This window comes from Macrosteles quadrilineatus, unplaced genomic scaffold, assembly GCF_028750875.1.
Source record: "Macrosteles quadrilineatus isolate MER2022 unplaced genomic scaffold, UCM_ALF_1.0 Scaffold_4__1_contigs__length_99947679, whole genome shotgun sequence".
In the NCBI taxonomy this organism is placed as follows: domain Eukaryota; kingdom Metazoa; phylum Arthropoda; class Insecta; order Hemiptera; family Cicadellidae; genus Macrosteles; species Macrosteles quadrilineatus.
The window spans coordinates 82,865,474-82,890,424 of NW_026542597.1; the positions used below are offsets into that span (position 1 = coordinate 82,865,474).

The window sequence follows — 24,951 nt, forward strand, 5'->3', positions numbered from 1 at the left end:
AAGACGACTCGTGCCACTTGATTATGTATGACCCCAACAGCGCACAACCTAGAACGGAACATGAACTCCTAAGGTCACAATAGGCAATTTAAACGTATATTCGTCAAATAACTGGTCCTAAACACCATAAAAATAAAAGATGCATCCTCATTAAGTCACATTTTCTTCTATTTGGATTTCTAACGTGTCCAATGCCTATTGCACGACAATATTGAAAATCACAACTCTCATCAGCTAAAGCTTTTTATCACTGGGCGGGGACATGCTAATTTTCAACACCCATATCTTTCAAAGTGATCTTTGAAGTTCTGAACCGTGTAGCAATCCAATGACAATGTCTTCTCAAAATGTTTGTATTGTCGAGGTGTCGTTATCAGCTGAATAAAAATCTATTTGCCAATCGGAAGTCGTAGGCGAAAATTTGAATAACCCATTCCTGAATGGCCAAGAGGATATTTTGTTTACATTACGTTCAAGGGCGCGCTGCCGATGACTTGCCTCTGTTGCTCTATTGTGAGGCTTTATGGCACATTCTATGCTGATTCAAGTGCAATTCTGATAGCATAATCGGCAACGGTTGTTACATTATGTTGAAATACGATATGACACCTTTAGAAACGCGTTGTAGACCTACGCCACATGGTATTTGAAATGCAAACTTGAGACTTGGAACATACTTTGCGCATGAATATTATTGTTGGGTTCACTGTATTTTTTGTTGAATTTCTACAGCACGATCTTTTAAATTCACGCCTATTTTAGAACATTTTGTACAAAACAGAACAGTGTTGTACCTACTAAAACGATAACAATAGGCCTACCAATAAGCTATAAAAATTTATGAAAGATTGGTTTTGTGGTTTGTCTATAGTAAAATTTTCAAGTTCAGTGTTTTTCCTAAAAATCTGCACTTTTTATGATTTTTCAATTATAAAATGTTTTCTGGACTACAGAATTTGTCTGTCATCACGTAAAATGTATTTAAACTAGCTTATATTTAATTTTTGTTTAAAAAAAATCACATTATTCACCTCAGAGATATTTAAGCTCAAACTGGAATATAAAAATGTATTTCCTCGACAGTAGGGTTTTATTTAGTTTATTAGACGTTTAATTAGGATCCATTGCTGTTTTACCCAGAAAAAACTTTTATTTGCAGTAAGCAATCATGCATATTGTTCAATCACACACACAATTAATAAAAATATTTCCCAACGAAACGTATATCACTATAGGCTATCAACAAGGTATGGGAATACCAAAGATGCAAGGTCGAAACGATTTTGTTTTATTTATTGCATAGTGTTTGGAACACAAATCTCGTTTAGAGCATGCATTCAGTGGATTGCCAATCCATGTATTCCAATCTTGTTAATAATGTACGCTTTGATATTTCAAGACTTGGTTGCTTGCCGACGTTTTAACTGGGTCACACTTCACATCGTAGATTGTAAATAGCTCAAATCGGGGTTCAATCAAATTTATCAAATCAAAATAGCAACATTTCGAAAAAATAATACAAACACAGACATATACAGACAGAAAAATACTAAATACAATCAAACAAATATTCTTTTTTAGTTATGAACCAAATTGAAAGTCACCTAGGAAATACTACTCCTGCGCTTGGCAATAATTTACCACCTATTCAATTCCTTTACACGTACAAAAAGTTTCTAAAATCCACAATTTTCCTGCATTACAATAAAATGTGTGAGATGAAAAATTAAAAACAAGTTGGGAGACGTTTTGATGGATTACCTTTACATGAGAAGTATTTTTGTTTACCTTTGTTTGTTTAATTAGTGATGCAATATGACGAAAATATAGTTCACCACACGAGCAAAAAGTGTCTTTTACTCGCTTATTTTTGACCTAGGCACCGTCTCGAGCGTAAAACTTGAAACCGAGTCGAAAAGAGTCACTTTACGCCCAAGTGTTGAAATATACTATTTGTTACCGTCGTCCAGAGAATTAATATATTCAAAAGCAAACTGTAATGTTTTATTGTGGCTGATAAATACAAGGTTGTTGCATTTCACCATTAAGTGCCTGTTAAATTAATTAAAATTCTTAACTACAGTACATGTTTCGAAGAATAGTTAAGTCCACAATCAATTTGCATATTTCTTTTACAAGTGAATTTCACAAAAAAATTTCTACAGTAAAAATGTATACAGTAGCTTATTAACGGACAGGGTTTATAGATGGTTTTATTTATAGAGTAATGTTTGTTGTGATAATCTATACTGTATCACTGACCAATGGTCAGCCTTGTCTGTAATGGGACAGTTAGTTACTAGTGCTGGTGCTGGTACCCTCATGGTTAACCGCTACACCACCGCTAAGCCTCTCAATAATTAGACTGACGAAGCATTAAAAGTATAGTATATGCAGGGATACTTTAACAGAACCGGTGTGGATCATAAACAATAGTATATATCATCACTAGGGCCTAAAGTGACTCTTTTTGGCCCGATGTCAAGTTTTACGATCGAGGCGAAGCCGAGGTTTGCCCGTGTGGTGAACTATATTTTTCGTCATATTGTATAATTCATTAACAAACAAAGTTAGAAAACGAAATATTTTTTTTGTAAAGATAGGCTAACCTCTCAAAATGACTTCAAGCTTGTTTTCAATTATGCTAATACAAATAAGCAGCTGTTTGGTAAGTGATTCAATCATTTCGTCTATTACGAATGTGTTACAGTACATTATATACCATCGATATTTCGTGCAATCGACAACAATAGGCTAACAATGGCCATTACCTACTAAATTGATCGATACGACTGCTACATTCGAAATTTACAACTGTTTACAACAGCTGATTTTTACTCCCTATAAAAAGTATAAGTCGAGAATAATCGTTTAAATTTTTGGAAAAGTACTTTTAACTGGTTTTACCCATATTCGTCGAATGCCAGTTTTATATCCCACAAACATGTTTAAAAGAATTAAAATAACAGATGTAGCAAAAAAGCATCAACAATATCTCTAAAATTATTTAGAAAATCTCCACCACACGAGCATACAGTCTGTTGACCCAGAAAGACAGGTAAAACGTCCAGGTAAACTATTCATGCAGTAGCGACGGTGCAAAGGCCGCGGAATGAGATATAAATCTGCGTCAAGTCAAAGGCTTTCAAAATAATCAGCTCATTAGACCTGAGCTCGTTACTGGTCACTCCAAAGAGGCGGAGTCAGCCACCTCGCCATCTCACTATGTTGATTAATAGTTGCAATCATCGTTGGTTCCGCATAGATCCTTAGACAAGAACGAATACTATAAAATATGCCCTCCCACCATTTTGAAATATCTGCACTTATACCATGTTATTTTAAAAGATGTTGAAATGGCGTTCGTTTTTCGACCATACACAGGCCATTTTCAGGTTTAACGTGTACCTAGGTTTGCTGTTACAGTGTAGGTAGTTAAATGTGTTTTTAGTCAAATATTAAAAAATTCTGCCGGCAGCGTGTTCCTTGACTGAAGTGAGGTTATCCCACTGTTTTACAAAACCATGGTTTTTATCCCTAAACTCAGAAGATTATTTCTGTCAATTGTAATGTGTGTCGTGTTCGTGTTAAATGTCAACATTTCTACGAAACCCATCGGGTGGATTTTAGAATAAACATTTGGTCTACCTAAACTTCCGACTGAATATGAACCTACGGGTTCGAAATTAATATCGGACAACCATAATAAGGATTGCTAAGGTAAGAATTTACTATTTATTTGATTATATAAGCAATCCAGAGGCTGAAATGATAGAAATATTAAACGATGAAAGATTACCAAATTTGATCAAAGTACATCCACAAACAAGCAAACTACAACATTTTACCCACTATCCATATAAATAACATAGTAATTTATATGGTAAACATTTAATTTTACGGGTTTTTGTTTTCTCCGGAACTATCCGACGTTTAATTATGCTTTAAATGTGGTAAATTATTTAATTGTAGGTTCTACGAGATGGATTTCAAAGAATTCGCAAAATCCTATGTTTTGGTTAAATAGGTTTTACCTCATTAAAAATCTCTCCCATCTCATACTGGTTCGCAAACTCGTTGGAATAAAAAAAGGTTTATACGGTTGTACAAATATGTCATCAAGGTCTTTATGAATTCGAACATATATTCTGTATAACCTCTCAACACCAAAATGGTGAGTAAATCGGTCCCGGGTAGGTCTGCATGAGACCTACGGTTATAGCTTATTTAAATGGGAAATCCGTTTGACAATCCTATACCGATTTCAACGATAACGATTGCCAACCTATCTACATTATGACCTCGGTTGTTTACCTGTGCTATAGTCCAGTGATAGCAGGCAATCATGTATAATTTTCTCCTGGAATGTTTCTCGACCTTCCCTGTGTCTCCCTGCTTTTGAACTCCTTGACACAGAAACAGATCTGCGACTGTGACAGATACCACGATGTACGACGTGTCAATGGTCGTTTGAACCGATGTTTTATCGCATTGCTTTCATCTCGCAAGTGTGTTGGGCAGTATTTTATTCTTTAGAACTATTCGACTTAAAATTCCTTGTAGCAACATGTATAGTTTTCACACCAACAAACCAAACCTAACTAAAAAATTCCAAATAAACTGAGACAGGCTGTCTAAATATTTTAATTATTACAATGTTAGTTACTAAGAAATTATGTTTATTATTTTAAATCTATAATATCGGGAAGAAAATTGTGTTTCCGTACTCTGCGAGAGAAAGTGGAATTTGCTAACTCTGAAAATTAGCTAACCCGGTCGGGTAGCGGAACTGGCTAACCGTCCTGCTTTGGAAATTGTTTGGATAATGCACTGGATATAAGCTTAATCTATTAGCTGACTTCAATTTATTATCAGTTTTCAATTTATTGAGATAAGGTGCGAGTTAATTGTTGAGATAATTGCCACCTACGTGCGTTTTTTAACCCAAACATGAGTGAAGGATGAGTGTAGAATGTTGTGAGATGATCTGTGTGGCTTTGTTCCTGACCAAGATCAGCTTACTGATGTCAGAGAAAATTTGGAAACGAACAACCGATTGTATAAAAATCGGCCCCTGAACTCTAATTAAGAGTGATGGAAAGTTATTAGGTAATTTTCCTTTATCTTTCCTCTTTTTCCTTTATTTACAACCAGTATCTCTGTGTGATAATTTGACCAGTATTTTAATGTGTAAAACGGTTACGACCTAAAGCATAGTGTCTTAGAATGTGAAGTTGGAGAATTGAATGATAGTTTAAGGAATTTAATAGTATTTTCAGAGCAAAAATAACTGTAACTTCGGTTATGTTCAAACCTAATAGTTCTTAAACAATATATATATTTTTTACCAGCTTTGACTATGGACTACCCTTGAAAAATACATTACAACCCTTATGTTAAATTTGCGGTCAGCAACAAAAAAAAAACTTAGGGGGAAAAATCGCCGATAGAGTGTGCGTTTTTGTACATGCATTTTTATACAAATATTTAAAGGAAAATTTATCAACGTAACTACTGCCTAATCTAAGAGAGGATCATTTAACTATATATACGAGTAAAAAATGAATGTAAACTATGTCTACTTTTGGGGAAGCGAGCTGGTCTAGTGGTTAGAGCGCGGGACTCCGGTTTCTGGGGTCCTATATTCAAACCCCGCCAAATCACCTATGGATTTTATCTAAGTGATATAGCCGTAACCCTTAAGTCTGGCCTATAGTAATGTGAAAAACAATCCCGGGCTCGTGCCTAGCGTCCTAGGACAAAAAAATATGTCTACTTTTGTATCCAAGTCTATGCTACCAGTAGATCGCAAGCAAGTCTATAACCACTATACACAACTTATGTTCAATTATGTGTAATTAGTCTTTTAACTGCATTCCTTGAAATGTCAGCCACGGACATTTCAGAGGGAATTTTTACTCGAGATTTCTCTCAGTGTTTACCCATCTGTACAAACATACGCGTAACTTTACTCGACCAGTGCAACATTCTTTACTGTCTACTGTGGAACGTTCTCAAAGTAAAATGTCACGTTTTGAGTTTCTTTGCTGTCGAGTATGTTTTTTCTATATTTATAATTAAAATTTCCCAAGAGTAAAACTAACGTAAGAGATGAATAATGGAACCAGGAATATAATGTTCGTGATAAAATAAAATTAAATGTTTACTTGATTGAACATAAAACATACCCACCTTCTGTGAATGGAGAAAATTAGTTGTTTCTCAAGTCTTTTTAAAAATTTACGAGTGAAAATACATGAATGGTTATCAGCGTTGTAATTGTGTGAGTTTTGTGTTTTTATTGAAAAAGCAACAAATTATTAAATGAGCAACGTATTTTTACTTTAATTTATTTACGAGAACATGTTAAATGATGTTCCACTTAAATATTAGTTGGCACTAAATGTGTGCTAATGTGTTGTTTGTGTTAAAATTTTGTGTTCTGTGGTAACAAAAGTTTGATGAATTGGGAGTTTTTAACGCTTAAAATCGGTTCCCAACATTTTGACCGATGGCGTTTTCGTCTATCAGGTAGCATTCGTGATTTAATGTTATTCCCACCATCTGCAGATTAACTGTAGGGCTGCACTTTAGTTTACGTCCTACACTCATTCGAATGAATATGTCGATCGATATATCGATTATTTCATTCGATACATCAAATTTATTGAATAATATATACATCGATATTTTTCTGTCGAATGAGTGTAGGACGTAAACTTAAGTGCCGCCAACTGTAGACCATGTGAGCCAAGAATAAAAATAAAGATAATGTTTTAGATCGAAGATTATCTCTTTAAATGTTATTTCCTCTGTTGGTTTATGATAGTGGTTAACGCAAGAATTGTGTTCTGGTTGACAATAAGTTGTGTTCCCATTTGGGCTGTGTTCAAAAGTTGTAATAGAGATAAAACATTTTGTTACGTCAGCCAAGACAATTCAATCACAGTTCTCGTTAAAATTATTTATACTCGTAGTCGAGCCTGCCTGGGTAAAGGTTACTACAGTGGAACCTTGATAAGAAGACCCTCGATAACAAGTAGCCCTTGATAACAAATGTTATTTTAAAATCCTCTTAAAATTATTCCACCCCTAATCACATGTTATTACAAACATCGATAAGAAGTCAATCTTGATAGCAAGTCTTATTTTACAATCCCCATGAGAGTCTTGTTATCAAGGTTCTGCTAATGTTCCCAACAAAAAGATAACTGCTTCTCAATGGAATCAATTTTTAAGATTGTAATCTTTATTTGAATTACAGATGCAGTACTTGTAATGTATGTAGCTGTTTCTAATATTGTACAATTACATTCTGCAAAGTTCTCGTTTTACTCCTCCCGACAAAAAATAGTTAAATGATTTTTTCGAATACCCAACTCATAACTAAGTGAAGTTTATTATCAACCACTAAATAACAACCAAATGAGATAATAACTAGTAAAGATAGTAACTAATAGATTTGTTATCAGTGTGCCATTGTTCATTCCTTTCCTTGCAGCTAGCAGGTTGTGTCAGCAATTATGAATATTTGACGATAACATTAGGAGAAATTCCCGTTTTACTTCCTGTGTAAGAAGTTGCATAGTTTTTCGGGTAATAAAATGTAGTTACCTTTCAGTGTAATTTACGTACCAATAAATTTAATTATCAATTTTCGTTCCTCACTTATCCAATTGAATGTCATGTTAGCAGTTTTCAATGTTTTATGATAACGGTAATAAAAATTCGCACTTTAAGCCTTGTGTGTAAAAACACATAATTTACATAGCCTATATACAATTATTTCTCAAAAAGACTATCTATCTATATATTAATAGGCAAGCATGTTTCTTTAAAACCTTTTTTCTCAGCTCGTGTGCATCGCAGGGAAAATCTACACATACTGATGGAAAGATATTTTCCTGTAGATGTGCAGAATGCTTTTAAAAATTAAAATAGGCTAACAAATAAGAACAAAAAATGAATTTGAAAACTTCAAAAAATTAAAATGGACCATATGGGTTGCCATGATGGTGACGAAATAACAACAAAATGTAAACAGAAAATCAAAACAAATGGAAGAAATTCCAATCACATGTTTTTTACTTTCTCCCCCTATACCATAGTATATGGAGAAAGTATTGTTTTCGTCAAAATTTTCGAGTTTGAGTTTTGAGTGGATATATTCGTTTTGGGTCCCCCTGGACCCAAAAAAGTGGTTTTCGAAGTGATGTCTGTGTGTGTGTGTGTGTGTGTGTGTGTCTGTGTGTCTGTGTGTCTGGATGTGTACAGAGCTAGAGACTACACCTGTGGTCCGATTTCAATGAAATTTGGTATGTAGGTTCTAATCCATGGTATCTCCAGGCGTTTTTTTCATTTTTTTGAAATTTTGATTTTTAATGGGGATTTTCCCATAAAAACCCATAAAATACCGGAAAAATCGGATTTTCTCAAAAATGGCCCGAACGATTTTGATAAAAATTTAGTATGTTGTAGCCCTTTAAATTCTGAACAAAATGGTACAAATCCCATTTCTGTAAAAATTATGGTTCAAAAGTTATGGTAAATTATGTTATTTTCCCATAAAAATCCCATAAAATAACGAAAAATAGGATTTTAGACAAAAAAAAAACCGTTTTTATTTAACATAGTATGTTATGATCCTTACAATTTTGATAGTTTTTCTCATTTCTTAGAAATTTTTATTTTTAATGGGTATTTTCCCATAAAGCCCCATAAAATGACGGAAAAAAATGATTTTCCCAAAAATGGCCTGAACGATTTCGATAAAAATTTAGTATGTTATAGTCCTTTATATTCTGAACAAAATGGTACAAATCCCATCTCTGTAAAAATTACGGTTCAAAAGTTATTATAAATTATGTTATTTCCCCATAAAAACCCCATAAAATAACGGAAAATCATATTTTCCCAATATTGGCTCGAACGATTTTGATAAAAATTTAGTATGTTATAGTCCTTTAAATTCTGAAGAAAATCTTACAAATCCCATTTCCGTATATTTACTCTCATCGCTTACACATGATAAAGGTTGTTGACAAACTTATGGGAGAAAGTATGTGTCAGAATGCTGATACCGTTTATTTTACAGTGTGGGGAGAAAGTAGAGAAGTCTGTACATTAATTATCTTTGGTCGATTTTCGACCACAGGACGACCACTAGTATTTATCAATGTGTGATTCAAATCATATGTTTTGTTTGTTTATACATATTTTAAAAACAAACTTATAATTATTACAGTCCACTGCTACTTTCAATAAACATGTACTAGATATTTTCTATCTTTTATTTTACAATTCAAATCAATTTCACTTTACATTTTGGTCAAAACGAGCCGGATTTTAATCCAGTATGATTCATTACAGTTTTTATTATATTCAGTAAAGTATTTTTTTTCATTTTTCAATCAACAAACTGACAAAATTACAGAGCTTGCAACTAGCACTTTTCCAAGACAAAATGGACGCATTAATAAAGAAAAGAAGCACAATCAAGGCACAATTAACAAGATTTGAACATTTCTTGGAAAATTCCATTGATTCTCCCGGATTTTTTAACGAACTATGCGTCAGGCTTCCCAAGGCAGATACACTTCTTGACAAATTCGACCTCATCCAACAGGAGATCGAACTGGAGGATGACGAGGATGCCCAACAGGTAGAAAGGGAAACCTTTGAATCGGCATACTACAAAATAATAGGTAAGGCCAAATCATTCACTACGAACAATCAGAATACTTCAATTCAAATGAAAACTTCAGACAAGGTTTCAGGGCCTAAACTAAACCTACCGGTATTAAATCTACCATCATTTGATGGATCTTTTGACGATTGGTTTCCGTTTTCTGATATGTTTTCGGTGATGATCCATAACAATGAATCTCTAACAGACGTTGAAAAATTGCACTACCTTAAATCTTGTTTGAAAAAGGAAGCTTTTGACGTAATTTCATCTTTGGAGTTAACTTCCACTAACTATGCAGTAGCTTGGAACCTCATTCAAGAGAGGTATAACAACAAAACATTAATAGTTCAAAAACATGTTCATTCTCTGTTCAATCTACCAAAGTTAGAAAAAGAATCTGTCCAATCTTTAAAAGAGCTGATCAACAGTTCCAACAAGCACATTCGTGCATTGAATGCACTTGGAGAACCCACTGACAAATGGGATACTCTACTTATTCATTTGATTTCTTCCAAATTTGATCCTGTCACATTCAGGAATTGGCAAGATAATCTTAAGCCTAATAGCTTTCCAACAATGCAAGACCTAAATGATTTCTTAAATCATAGGTTTCATATACTTGACTCAATTCATTACAATAACAGTAAGCCTTTAGTTGCTCCACTGCCTAAACATAATGATGTTAACTTTGTCAAACACAAACCTACTTCTGCTTCTGGGTTTCAAAACAAGTCATGGTCATCACGACAGCCATGCTTGTCATCTTCAGAACCTAAATGTGAACTGTGCCAGTCCTCACATTTTTTATTTCAATGTGAACAATTTCACAACCTAGCAATACCTGATAGAATAAACAAGGTAAGAAGCTTAAATTTGTGTAACAACTGTCTGAAATTTCACAAAACTAATCAGTGTAAAAGTAAGAGTGTTTGCAAATCTTGTGGAAAAAGACACAACACTTTACTTTGCCTTAAGTCAGTATCAATTCCTAAAGACAGTTGTGGTAAGAACAGTCAACCACACTCAGATAACAAACAGTTATTCACTGGGGATAATAAACAGGTTATTTCTGTAGGTGCATCAGCCAATGATCAATCCTCTAGCAGACCAACTCAGACTATCCTTTCTACAGCTATTGTTGATGTCATCAGTCCTAGAGGTAAGATTGTTTCATGTAAGGCATTACTTGATTGTGGATCACAATCAAACTTCATTTCAGAATCACTCTGTAAGCGATTACAAGTAAACAAAAGACAGGCTTCAGTATCAATAACAGGCATAAATTGTAATACAACTTCTGTCAACCATGTCGTAAATGTTACAGTCAATTCTAGAAATTCAGAATTCACTACACAAATGGACTTTCTAATTCTTCCCAAACTTACAGAAAAGTTACCAGGGAGTGTTTTATTCAATCATTCAACTCAGATTCCCCCTGATGTCGCTCTTGCAGATCCTTATTATTATAACCCATCAAAAATAGACATGATCCTAGGGGCTCAAGCGTTTTGGGACGTTCTTGGTGACAAAACAATACAGTTATCAGTCAATGGTCCATCTCTTAGGGAAACTAAATTAGGATTGTTAGTCACAGGGAATGTAGAAGTAAGAAAACACGTTTCTGACGACAATCATACATACTTTGTATCATCTCTAGACTTGTTAAACAGTAATATTCAACGTTTCTGGGAATTAGAAGATTATCAATCTCAATCCACTTTAACTGGGGAGGATCTTCTTTGTGAAGAACATTATGAATCTACAACCATGCGCGACACAAGCGGTAGATACGTCGTAAAGATTCCTTTAAAGGATACTGTTTCCGATCTAGGTGATAACAAACAAATCGCTTTCAAACGGTTTGCTACTCTTGAAAACAGACTTGCCAAAAAACTTTAAATTGTACAATGACTACAGGGATTTTATGAGTGAATATGAAAGACTAGGTCACATGCAATGTATTGGGGAACTCGTTTCAGCTAGCATGCCTCATAAAAGTTCATCACAATCTCATTTTATTCCACACCATGCTGTTATTAAGGAATCATCTACCACAACAAAATTACGTGTTGTTTTTTACGCTTCTGCTAAATCTTCAACTGGTCTTTCACTTAATGATGTTTCAATGAATGGCCCCAGAGTACAAGATGAACTATTTTCTATTATTTCCCGATTCAGAATGCATACGTCTTCACAGCTGACATTGAGAAAATGTATCGTCAGATACAAATCGATCCCTCTCAACACAGCCTTCAATCCATTTTGTGGAGATCACACACTTCTGAACCAATTAAGGTCTTTCAACTAAAGACAGTCACTTATGGAACCAAAAGCGCTCCATATCTAGCAACCCGAACACTCCAACAACTTGCACTAGATGAAGTTTCAAATTTTCCAATCGCGTGCAAAACATTGCACAATGATTTCTATGTCGATGATGTTCTAAGTGGAGCACATACAATCGAATCAGCACTACGTCTTCAAAGTGATCTTATAGAACTGCTATCCAAGGGTGGTTTTAATTTAAGAAAGTGGTCATCAAATCATGTTGACTTACTAAAGAACGTTCCTGAATCAGATATTGAAGCTCATCCTGAACACAATTTAGACATAAACAACTCAATAGTCAAAACACTGGGTCTAATGTGGGATACCGCTCATGATGTATTCAAATATTCACTATCACAAGATACTCAAACACAAAACATTACAAAACGTCAAGTTCTGTCGGAAATAGCCAAGATATTTGATCCTTTGGGATTAATTGGACCTGTCATTCTCTTAGCTAAACTTATAATGCAACAACTGTGGAAGGAAAACTTAGATTGGAATGACAAACTTCCCTCGCATTTGAATAATCGATGGCTTGAGTTTCATGCATCATTAACTAATTTGAACAAACTATCAATAAACAGATATGTATTGTCATCCAATGAACCTGCAACTGTAGAACTTCATGGATTTTGTGATGGATCCATGGCTGCTTATGGAGCTTGTGTTTATCTTAGGTGTCAAGATGTAAAAGGAGAAACAAATGTGACGTTAATTTCATCAAAGTCTCGTGTTGCTCCATTGAAGGTGACTTCAATTCCAAGATTGGAGCTTTGTGGCGCTTTGCTATTAAGTCAATTAGCCCAAGTTCTCATCAAAGCATTGAACATTGATACTAATAATGTTTATTATTATTCTGACTCTACTGTTGTTCTTTCTTGGATCAATTCTCCATCATCTCATTACAGTATATTTGTTGCAAACAGAATCTCAACAATTCAATCCCTAACAAACATAAGAAATTGGAATCATGTTGTTGGCACTGAAAATCCTGCAGACCTAATATCTCGTGGCTATTTGGTTCAACCCCTCTTATCGTCATCTCTCTGGTGGAATGGACCACAATGGTTATCTGGAGAACATCAATTTTGGAAGGAAGGCTCAAACTTTCGACTTGATACAAGTGTCAACTCACTTTTAGAATTGCGTAAGGCAAATACTGTAACAGCCGTCTCTTTAAATGTTCATGGTCGTGATATATTTAGCAAGTATTCATCATTGCAGAAACTTGTACGAGTTGTAGCATATTGTCTAAGGTTTTATAAAAATACAAAATCCAAAGATTGTCTCACAGGTTCCCTTACATGTTCAGAAATAAATGATTCGAGACTTTCTCTTATAAAACTAGCTCAATCTCAATCATTCTCCCATGAACTGAAAACATTGAAGGAAAACAATTCTGTTGATAAATCAAGCAAACTCTTACAGCTAAATCCTTTTCTTGATGACCAAGGGCTGATCAGAGTAGGTGGTCGACTGAAACATTCAACTTTAAGTGTTGATAATAAACATCCAATTATTCTTGATCACAAACATAGGCTAACACGGTTAATTGCAGAAGATCTACATGTTCAAATACTACATGCAGGACCACAACTTTTATTGAGTTCCCTTCGAGAAACTTATTGGCCATTAAATGGCAGAAGTTTAGTCAGAAGTGTGGTTCACAAATGCCTGAAATGCTTCAAGACTAAACCTAAGGCTACCAATCAACTAATGGGACAACTACCTCAAAACAGAGTTCAACCTTCAAGACCATTCTCCCATTGTGGATTAGATTATTTTGGACCTGTATATATACATGCAAGCAACAACAAAAGGACTAAGGTTACAAAAGCATACGTTTCTCTGTTTGTGTGTTTCACTACAAAGGCCATTCACCTTGAACTAGTTGAGGATTTAACGACAAATTCGTTCCTTGCTGCCTTAAGGCGGTTTGTATCTCGCAGAGGGAAACCATACAAAATTTACTCGGATAATGCTAAAACATTTGTTGGTGCGGACAAGGAACTACAAGAGTTGAAACATTTGTGGTGTTCAGATGATCACAACAGCCAAGTCCTGTCAACTTTACCTACACAAGGGATCACTTGGAGTTTCATCCCCCCTCATTCACCAAATTTCGGAGGGCTATGGGAAGCTGGAGTGCGGTTAGTGAAATACCACCTTAAGCGAGTAGTTCAAAATACAAAATTAACTTTCAATGAAATGTACACTTTATTAGTACAAATAGAAGCTTGTGTCAATTCACGCCCTTTAACACCTTTATCTAGCGATCCAAATGATCTTACTCCCTTAACACCTGCTCATTTCCTAATTGGAACTTCTTTCACCAGTGTTCCGGAACCTAATCTTAAAGATCTGAAATTAAATAGACTTTCTCGATGGCAACATGTTCAACAACTCTCGCAGCATTTTTGGAACCGCTGGTGCAAGGAATATCTGAACCAACTGCAGAAAATGTCAAGGTGGAATACATCAAGACCTAATATAAAAATTGATGATATAATGCTTATTCAAGACGACAATTTACCACCTTGTACTTGGAAAATTGGGCGAGTGATCGCAGTGCATCCAGGAAAAGACAATTTTGTGCGAGTTGCTACATTACAAACAAAGGATGGACTGATAAAAAGATCTATTTCAAAACTGTGCCCTTTACCAGGTAAAGAAATGGATTGAAATAACAAAATTTCATATTTCAAGGGGCCAGAATGTGTAAAAACACATAATTTACATAGCCTATATACAATTATTTCTCAAAAAGACTATATTTATCAATGTGTGATTCAAATCATATGTTTTGTTTGTTTATACATATTTTAAAAACAAACTTATAATTATTACAGTCCACTGCTACTTTCAATAAACATGTACTAGATATTTTCTATCTTTTATTTTACAATTCAAATCAATTTCACTTTACACCTTGAATAAAAAGTTGCCCTCTACACGATTTTCCGAAGACCAACATATGGATAACTGCAAGTATAGTTTATATACAATAGATTTATTATCAGTGTACACGCTTTATTACAAGGTTACCTGTAGATTATATGTTTACCCTACGGCACGCAAAGAAATTTCCCGGATCTATAGATATGTTTACATCGCGTTTTCCTTGGTCGTTCATCTTTTACAATGTTTGGGAGTGAAGTTCACCGTCTCACGCCCACACATACGCCTGTTCTACGTGTGTGTGTGTTTTTACACGCTGCCCACTATCACACGCACACACTATCGTAATGACCTTGGACCACATACTACGTACTACTATTTATAGTATTCACAAATCCCGGCGTGTTAAATGCCGGATTTAGTTACTCAGCTGTTTCCGTTGTGGAAATTAGGGGACTCAAAGCATATTCTTATTACGATAGGTTCTTGATAGGAGTTTAATATGTAAACCTGACTAAATAAACAGCTGATATAACACCGCAGTAGAAGTTCGGCTTGTTATCTTCTATGCACAACTGAAAATAGACATATTTTGTTAAATTGGAAGTTTGTTTGATTTGTGTTTCGTCCTGGGGATATGTTTGGGTGCGTAGTCGACTAAATGCTATCCCTTTCGATAAAATTTACTGATCGCGATCTTCGGTCATCACCCAAGAAGACAAAATATTGGTAGTTTTATTTTTAAGTAATAATCAACAAAAAATAGTTAAATAAAGAAAATCTGCTGATTTATCTCCCTTATGTAAAAGAGACTGTGCTTAATCGATGGTTATAAGGAGTTCATTTTCCTTCATAAATGTATCATTTCTGTTTAAATACCAGTGCAAGACAATTTAAAAATACCTTTAAAAGTTGAGTTTCAACCCATCTTCTTGAATCTTTAATCCATGGCTTTTGTCATCATATATCAGCAAAACTCTCCAGAAATGAATGCTATATAAAATCATGTAGTTTTCAAAGACAGATTTTAGACAATACAGTCATTGTTAAATAGAGCATTCGATTTATTTCAACAGGTTTACTAATTATATCGAATTAATAAGTCACTCAATCGACTTCGCCGTTCCCTCCGATGATTTGGAAGCAGTATTAATGGTGTTCAAAAGTAATAATTCCTAGTTTAAGTTCCTGAAGGTTAATTTCACACTAATTATGACTTGTCGCTAGTTTCACCCAATGGTAATTTCTCTATAATGCTTCGGTAGCTTTGATACACTTATTGAGTCATTAGATTACTGTCCAAGATAAGACTAGACCTTAATTAACTGGAATGTTTCCAGGAACGCGGTGCAGAATGTTATCATCTGGTGACAGCTTTATCTGTTATCATTGATAAGAAACACCGCAGTGTGTGTCCGGTGAATGCACTTCCGGTATTCGTAGAAATCTATTTGGATCGTTGCGTTATTTGATTCTCCGAAATTGTGTCAAAGACTAGGTCCTAGTTGGGACACTTTTGACAGCCGATATTCTGTTGAATCCGAATACTCTTATACGAGCTATATCTGTTTGTAAAATGCATCTCTAAATCCAGTACCCTAGCCTAAAAGCTAAACTTTTAGAAAAAAATATTTAAAACGTGTACAAATTTATCATTAAATTTAAAACCACATGTCACACTTACCCCGGAAATTTTCAATGGCTGGGGAAAGTGTGACACCGACACCCGGGGCAAGTGTGATCTGATGTGATCTGATGTAATCTGTGTGATCTGATGCAAGTTTTTACAAATTTCCGCAGATTTGTACGTCTTTATTTCATTTATAATTATCTAAAAAAGTAAGAATGATAGGGACTTAAATCAAAATGTTCATGAAAGAGCACTAACTGGGTATTTATCACAATTGCCCCGGGCATTTACCATTAAAAGAGATACAGGATTTTATAGAGGCCGCTATCACACTTGCCCCGACCCCATGGGGCAAGTGTGACAGCTGGCAGGCATTTTTTGTAAGTAAAAAAAAAAATAGTGAAAGCATAAGTTTATGACATTGGTTTTTTTTACCAATAAAGATATTTCCAAAGTTTAAGTGTTAAAAAGTTCAAGTTTCTAGCTTTAGAAATAACCGAGAAAAAAAAATTAAAGATGAACTTTATGATTTTTAGGTCACACTTACCCACTTCACCCTACGTAATTGTCTTTGCAACTACTACAAATTTATGAAACACTTTTGTTTGACAATGGATCTGTCCGTAGTGTATGGAATTTTTGTTACAATCAACCAAAGTACGAGTATAGTTTAGAGATTCACGGTTTCGTTCATAGGCAATGTTCACGTGCCGCTATGATAAAATGTGCTAGGCAAATATTTACGAGAACTAGGTAAACGACCTATTTCAACCATATTCTGTAGTGTAAATTTGTATTGTGAAAGTTGTTTCTCAAATCACCATGTGATTTATTACGTTACCCATTCTATTTTCTTTTTTTTAGTTATTAAAATATTTATTAAATTATTTTTTTTATCATGTTATTTAGAAATTGTTTGCTGATTTCCATAACGATTGGTAAGAAGAAACGTTTTGACTGTTTCTTTTACTGACCGTGATGAAAAATTTGCCTTAATAAATTATTGAATAGCATAAACTCACGCTCCCCAAAAATGTACTTACAAATAATACAAAACAAAGAATCGGGTTAGGGTGTTATATTTGATAAACACACGATACAACTATTACTAGACTTAATATTTTTCATAGTAAAAAATGTCATCAAAATGTAACAATTATGGTAAAAACTCATTGTTGTTCATCAACAATATTATTTTGTAAGTGAGTACAATATGAGATTTTAGTTTGTTGTTGAAAACTACACTTTTTCATCCGCCCAATTAGTAAACCTTTTATTGAGGAAAATGCTTCATATCTAAATTATTTAACTTTTTGGCACTATTAATTATTAGCATCAAACAATTTTGACTTTAAGAAGTTGTTTCCTCCTTGATTAAATAATTTTTCTCGAATTTCTCTCAGATTCCATGATTGTAGAGGCAACCCTTCCATTTTCAAGGAATGAATTGCTTCGACCCTATATTACATTCGAATGAATCTCATTTTGTATTTTTGATGCTTTTGGAAGAATTCGCATAATTTAAAATCCCGTGTGTTTAGTAGAGCTGTGTTAACCACTTAACTGATGGGTTGGCGTATCTAGTAAAGAAAAACTGAGTTGAAACAAAACATATTAATGGCAGTTGGTAAAAGCTTGTTGATATTGAACTTTTTATCCTTGTACTACGTTCGGTAAGTTACAAAATCATAAAATTGTTAAAATGTAAAATTAAATGTAATATATTCAATTTAATCATTTACAGTATAACATTTTGCTTGGTTTAAGTAGGCAGTAATATGGTGAAGTATTCAACCAACAGTAGTAAGTAGTAAGAGGGCCCTTCTACGTGCTTCTACCCACAGAATAGCATAGCATCGAACTTCTCCGCTTCACTCGCGCCCACTCATTGCCACATTGGCAGCGGCCGAAGTCTTACAAGAAGTGCTCTATTAAATTCCTGGCTCCCGTACAAATATGTTTTTCATTCATTCCATATAATTTAGACAGATATCTAAGAAGTGCCTGGTGCTATAAGGTGTGCAGTGCTAATCGTGTATGAATTTAGTATAGCTTTATACTTTATTTGGATTAGGATATCCAGGATACAGAAGTAAGATTTTAGGCACGGTTCAAATCCCGCCAAACAAAAGTTGCGTTTATGTTATAAGTCTCTAAGTAGACCTATCTATAAATACCCCCGCTTCAGCAAACCTGCCGACTAAGCGAATTTCCATTTGTCTGAATTGATTTTCAATGTATATTTAATTAACATTAGATTTTATGAGTACCTAGGCTTGCTGCTACAGAAAGGGTAAAAAAGTGTGTTTTTTGTAAAATATTAATAACTTAGTTTGAAATAAATAAATTTACCAAGTTTTATCAAAATATTTTTATAAACAAGCAAACTACAACATTTTACAATATTCTCCATAAGAATATCATGTTACTCAAAATAACTTTAAATAACATAATATGAACTTTAAATTTACATTTTTTTCTTATCTCCTTTACTAATAACCATACAAAATACTTTGACATACTAAATTATTCGGTTTTTTCAGTTCTTTAAGGTCTGAAGAGAAATAGGGAAATTTTGTGTTTGGAGGGTCAAAAATTAGAAAAACTATTTTTACCCCATAAACCCCCCCCCCTCCGTAAAACCTTGTTCCCATGGTCCGATCGTTCTGTTCCTGGACTCATTCAAGTTTATCCCACCTTACGCCTTCAAACCAAATTTCATCTAAATCGGAGGAAAATTACTCAAGTTGCGATAACGGATACTAATCTGATACTAACCTAAACATTTGAACGAATGGTGTTTTTGGCCTCTGGGGACATCAAAATGAAAAAGTAAAGCGGTCCCGGGCCTAGGTCTTACCGTGCCACCTACGGTAATAGCTATTCCGTACAGGGAAAGTTGCTAAAAGGAACCTAAGTTTACCGTGAGATGCAAATAGAATGTAATATGCTCACAATGATTGGAGGAGGTTAAAGTGTTTATAATGTAGTACTGTACTGAGTTTTGGAATTACTGATCACTTCGTGTCTGTAAATTAAATAAAACTTCATGGAAGACAGTAAACATATTAAAACTTCTGTCCTCATTAGCATAAATTTTTAATTTTTATGTGTATGCTATTTTGAGGTAAAAACCTAGTAAAGCATTGATAAACATCAATCCAAAGCAATGTCACAAATACAAATAAACTGAACCGCAACGTAATTATTTTCAAATTCCTCCAGACAAAATTTGGATTTATTGTCCTGTCAAGGTTTGGCGAAGTTTAATTTGACGTTCGAAAATAATGCGGTAACAAAACTGATTGTGAATTGTATTCAATGGTTTTAATTGAATTGGTTAATAGTTGAATTTTACTTATCGTGGATTCATATATTAGTTTGAAGTGTGTAATCGTCATTTCTCTTTTAAATTGTGATATCATTGATAAGACTGTAGTTTCAAAATCTATCGGAATAAACTTGTTTTTTACTCGTGATATTTCTAAACATGGTGGATATTTTTGGAATATTCGTGCAAGTGTTTAAGAATTTGACGATTTTTTTGTTAGACGGTCACGTTTCTGATGCAGCTTGGTTATAAGTATCTTCACAACGTCTTATCCACATAGGGCTTCCTTCACTTCAGAGAATGTGAGGTGAATACTCTCTATAACCTTTGTCCATTTTAATAACTGCTACCCAAAAAATACCTCCGTTTTAAACAGTGTTTCTACTATTCAACTGTCTTTTTTTATGGGGTTTGTTTGGGTTTATAACAACAGACTATGAAAAGAGGTTGCCCCGTCTCAACTTTTGTTATTTGCGTCACTGTCTTACGATTTTACGGAGAGCCTTACACACTTCGTTGTTTTTAAAATCATTAAAAAATCTAACGTAATGTAACCTTTTTGAACATGCTGAGTTACTGGACAATAACTGACTGTATCATATTTTAATGATTGTGAAAAAAAGTAACAATAATCAGAAGACTGTTTAAGCGAATGACGAATATAGACGGGCCGATTTTCTTTTTCATTTTGATGTCCCTAGATGCCAAAATCACTATTTGGTCAAAAAATATTTATAGAGAGAGAGGGAGTTATATATGTGTCCGTGAACGCGATAGCTTAAATAATTTTTGTCTGATTTTGATGAAATTTGGTTTGAAGGTGTAAGGCGGGATAAACTTAAATGAGACCGCGAACCAGCATGATCGAACCATGGTAACAGGATTGTATGGGGTAAAAATTGGGTTTTCCCATTTTTAACCCTAAAACATAACATTTCTCAATTTCTTTCGAAACCGTTTTGTAAATCTTATAAAACAAATAATTTAGTATATTGCAGTGTTTTTGTACAATTATTGTTTACGTAGAAAATTTTAAAAAATTTAAATTTAAGAATCCCATTTTATTTTTATTGAGAATAATTAAAATGTTGTAGTTTGCTCTTTTATGGATATATTTTGATCAAACTTGGCAAATTTATTTATTTTACACTAAGCTATTATATTTTACTAAAAAAACACGTCTTTTACCCTCCCTGTAGCAGCAAACTTAGGTACTCATTTGGCAATTGGAAATTCGCTTAGTCTACAGGTTTGCTGCGGCGGGGGTATTTTATATTAAAGTCTCTCTGTTGACCATTCGACCACGGCGGCATCGGCACCGCTAGGTTTTACATATAGATTCTGCAGCCTCTATTTATACAGCGGCCCCGTGTGCGTATTTTGGACTCGGACCTTAGCAACACGTGTCACCCCGCACGTGAGTGTTACCAACGTGACAAAACAATAATACCCTGCAAATATACCTTAAATAATAATAACCCTTAAACCAAAAATACCCTAAATAAACTCGGACCTTAAAAACACGTGTCAACCCGCACGTGAGTGTGGCTACCAAAATTGAATTGGTGGCTACCAATTTGACAAAACAATAATACCCTTAAAATATTTACCATTTATTACTAATCGGGGAGAGAGTTAGTATATGGTAGAGTGCGGGATATCGGTCCACGAAGTCCGGGTTTGAATTCCGCCAATCGCCAACGGGTTTTTTAAGTGATAATGTCCGATCCTTAATGGCTAACCTGGAAAATGTGTTAAACGGTTCTGGGCTAGAACTTAGTGTGGTAGAATTCGATGAAGATAGGTAAGAAAATTCTATAAATAAAATATACTAATCGGATACTATACGATGACGTGCAAAAAAGGTTAGAAAACCTAACCTTAACCTAAGATCTAAAATTCTGCAAACTACAGACTTCTCTGAAGCTTGTTTGAATTAGTTAGTCATCGTGGTTTCCCCCCGCTTTTCTTTGACTTTTTATAAAATTTCAAAATATTTTTAATCATGTTGTTGTTGAAAATAAAGAATATTTACCATAATTTAATCCACCCTAACGTAAATCTGCATGTAAAGGAGAAAATAAACCTGAATAGCCTAATTGAGGTATAACAATTTTTTCTACCCTTTAGATCGAATGGCTTTTGACTGTAGATTCGTAAAATATGAATACCGTATAAAGGAATAACATTGCCTAAGCTATAGCTCCTTCAGGAAGATGGTCGCTCCAAGGCTCCAACCGCAGATTTCACTATCCTATAGTGGTGCTTGAGGTTAGATGAAAGTATTTTTCTCAGTAGATTACGAACTCTAAGTAATGTAAATTCATTATGGCCGCCAGAAATAAAATTAAAAACTTTGTATTTTGTTAGTTTGCAAATACTATTCTGCACTTGTACTGTACTAAGTATCCGTTTTGACCCGACTTAATTTGGCCTCCTCCGGGAGATTCTTCAAGTCTTATACATTTTTCAGTACTAAAAAATCATCATGTGTTTTATGGTTTTTCATACACTTGTTAGTTAAACACCCTAGTTAAGGTATTAATTTTGAACCGAGTCAATTTGTAACGGAGTTTGTTCGATAAAATTATTTTGATTTATGTATTCTTTACGAAAAAATTCTAGTTTTTCAGCTCTGTATGCTTTGGTTATATACTCTGAACTAATTATATTTTTATTCACATAAACTAAAGTACCCTGCCCTACATGAGTGTACTCGTAAACCTAACCGACCTACACAGATGAAAGACACCGCGCGTAATCGTTTACAGTGTTTACATTTACGCGTCTACGCGGTCGTACACTGCAGATCAGCTGTTACACAAGTGTACCAACCTCGTCTGTCAAGCAAAAGTCATAGTATCACGGATGGGCCTTGAATACCTGTTCTGATATAACCAGACTAATTTGACAAATACCTTCGCATTATGAAAAATTTCTTCCAACACTAGACGATATCATTCACATAGACTAAGCAACACTAGTAGACTTCTCATCCCATTGTAAATTTTGAAGCTCGCTTTTCGTGTTTAGTTTATGTACGTCCACAATGATCGCTAGTGTAGACGAAATTTTGTTTATATCATGTTAGGGTTATTTCATGATTTCTGCTTTGCAGTGTGGTTATATGTATAACTAGGAGACCATCCTACACTTATACGGTACGGTAAATGTAGACAAACAATGTTAAAAATAGTTGTTTAGCCTCCGGATTACTGTATTATACTTAAGATGTTTTACAATACCTGCATATAGTAATCCTTTGTTGCTGATTTAGGCAACTAGTTTCGGTTGTTTTGAACCATCTTCAGGCCTCAAGGTGCCAAGTGATCACTTCATTCGAACTTCATTAGTCTAGACTTTACCTCAGCCCGGTCACGATCGATTGTCAATGTCCCTTAGTGTTTTTCGTGTTTTTTATAATGTGTGTCCGTTCCGTGTATCGTGTTTTGTATAGGTTTTATTTATTGAACTCTGTTAACGACCTTCGAATGAAGTGATCACTTGACACCTTGAGGCCTGAAGATGGTTCAAAACAAGAACCGAAACTAGTTGCCTAAATCAGCAACAAAGGATTACTATATGCAGGTATTGTAAACCATTTTAAAAACAATGTTACAATTAATATACATTTTGAGCAGAAGACTGTGTCCAATTTAGCCTGATGTGAACGGTAGTGTATGTGTTTGAAATTAATAGGCTAACATTGTTTATGTGTTTAGCTCCTTGTTAACGATTACACTTACAGTATACGCGTAAATATATTGGATATAGTTGGAAGATGTATTTCGTCTTTTGTGTATAACAACGCTTATAAGTGTATAATGTTAATCAAGAAATGGTCTTTATATCTATTAGTGTTAAATTAGTCTTGTATTTTTAGTTTTATGAGTACATATGGACGTTATTAACAAATTGTTTGAAAAGTGTGTTTACTTAAATTGTTTTTCAAACTCAAATCAGGTTATCGCACGTTTTTCTTAAGTCTTGCAGGATAACGCATTAATAGAAATGTCTTCACATAATATTTGGCCTACTTTTTTTCTAATAAAACTACTTGTTAACCATATCTCATCGTAAGATGTTAGAAAAGTGGAGATCGCATTTTGGAATTGTCCTAAAATAAAAGATGAATTAATCACCGTATGCCTACTTGGCTTACCAGACATAATCTACGACGGCATACTTCAAATACTGTATCAAGTACACTGAACTTAAATGCCTCCGAAGTCACTGTAATTTATGAATCTATTCTCTACTAAGGTTATTCTAGATCACTCACATGTAGACCAATCGAGTTGTAAGCAATGAATCAGTGTACAAATCAATAACACTTTCATACATCAATCTCCTTCACTGCATATTGATCGACTATTGAATACGGTACACACTGTTTAGCGCACACTGACAGATGACTCCTTGTACTGTATTGTGTGTTTAAATGAGATCGTATCTAAAGAATTTTGTAAAAAAAATCATATAATTTTCAATTTTGAATAATATTTTGTTTCTATACAACTTTTTAACACTGATGGATAACATCGTAAAAATAAAATAATGGATTTTTAAATATTTAAATTATATAAAGTTTTATTTTATTTGTTGGTACGAAGTTAAAATTAAAAAAAAAGCCTGAACAGTGAAAATACTACTCAAAATGATATTGAATTGATATGATATTGTCAATTGTTCTAAATGAGCTTTACTGAAAACAGTTTTTTTATTTGTTAGAATTCTTTGTTTGATGAACGCAGTTTTTCCATAGTTAGTAGATGGATGGAACGCGTGAGGTTAATACTTGGGACTACACTAAACTAATTTGTAAAACAATTTTGTATGTTGAATGATTTTAGCTTTTTTGGACTGGTCGAGTGCGTTAATTTCTTGGTAATTTCCAAAATACTATAAAATAAATCTAATCAAAATATCATCAATTTGGCAAAAAAATATTTAAGGTAAATAATACTAGTTTTAACTTGTAATAAACTAACCCCATTCTAATATTTTATTTTAATATTGGAAAAATTTTATCTTTTACGAAAAAATCCGTATGTACTTTGTTGAGTGTGTGAA

At 34.1% G+C, this 24,951-nt stretch overlaps 1 protein-coding gene across 8 annotated transcripts in view; it reads left to right on the forward strand.

Annotated features, from left to right (window-relative positions):
* LOC128991453 (uncharacterized) overlaps window positions 1-24,951 on the forward strand; it is a 134,180-nt gene that overhangs the window by 44,518 nt on the left and 64,711 nt on the right. The window lies entirely within an intron of this gene.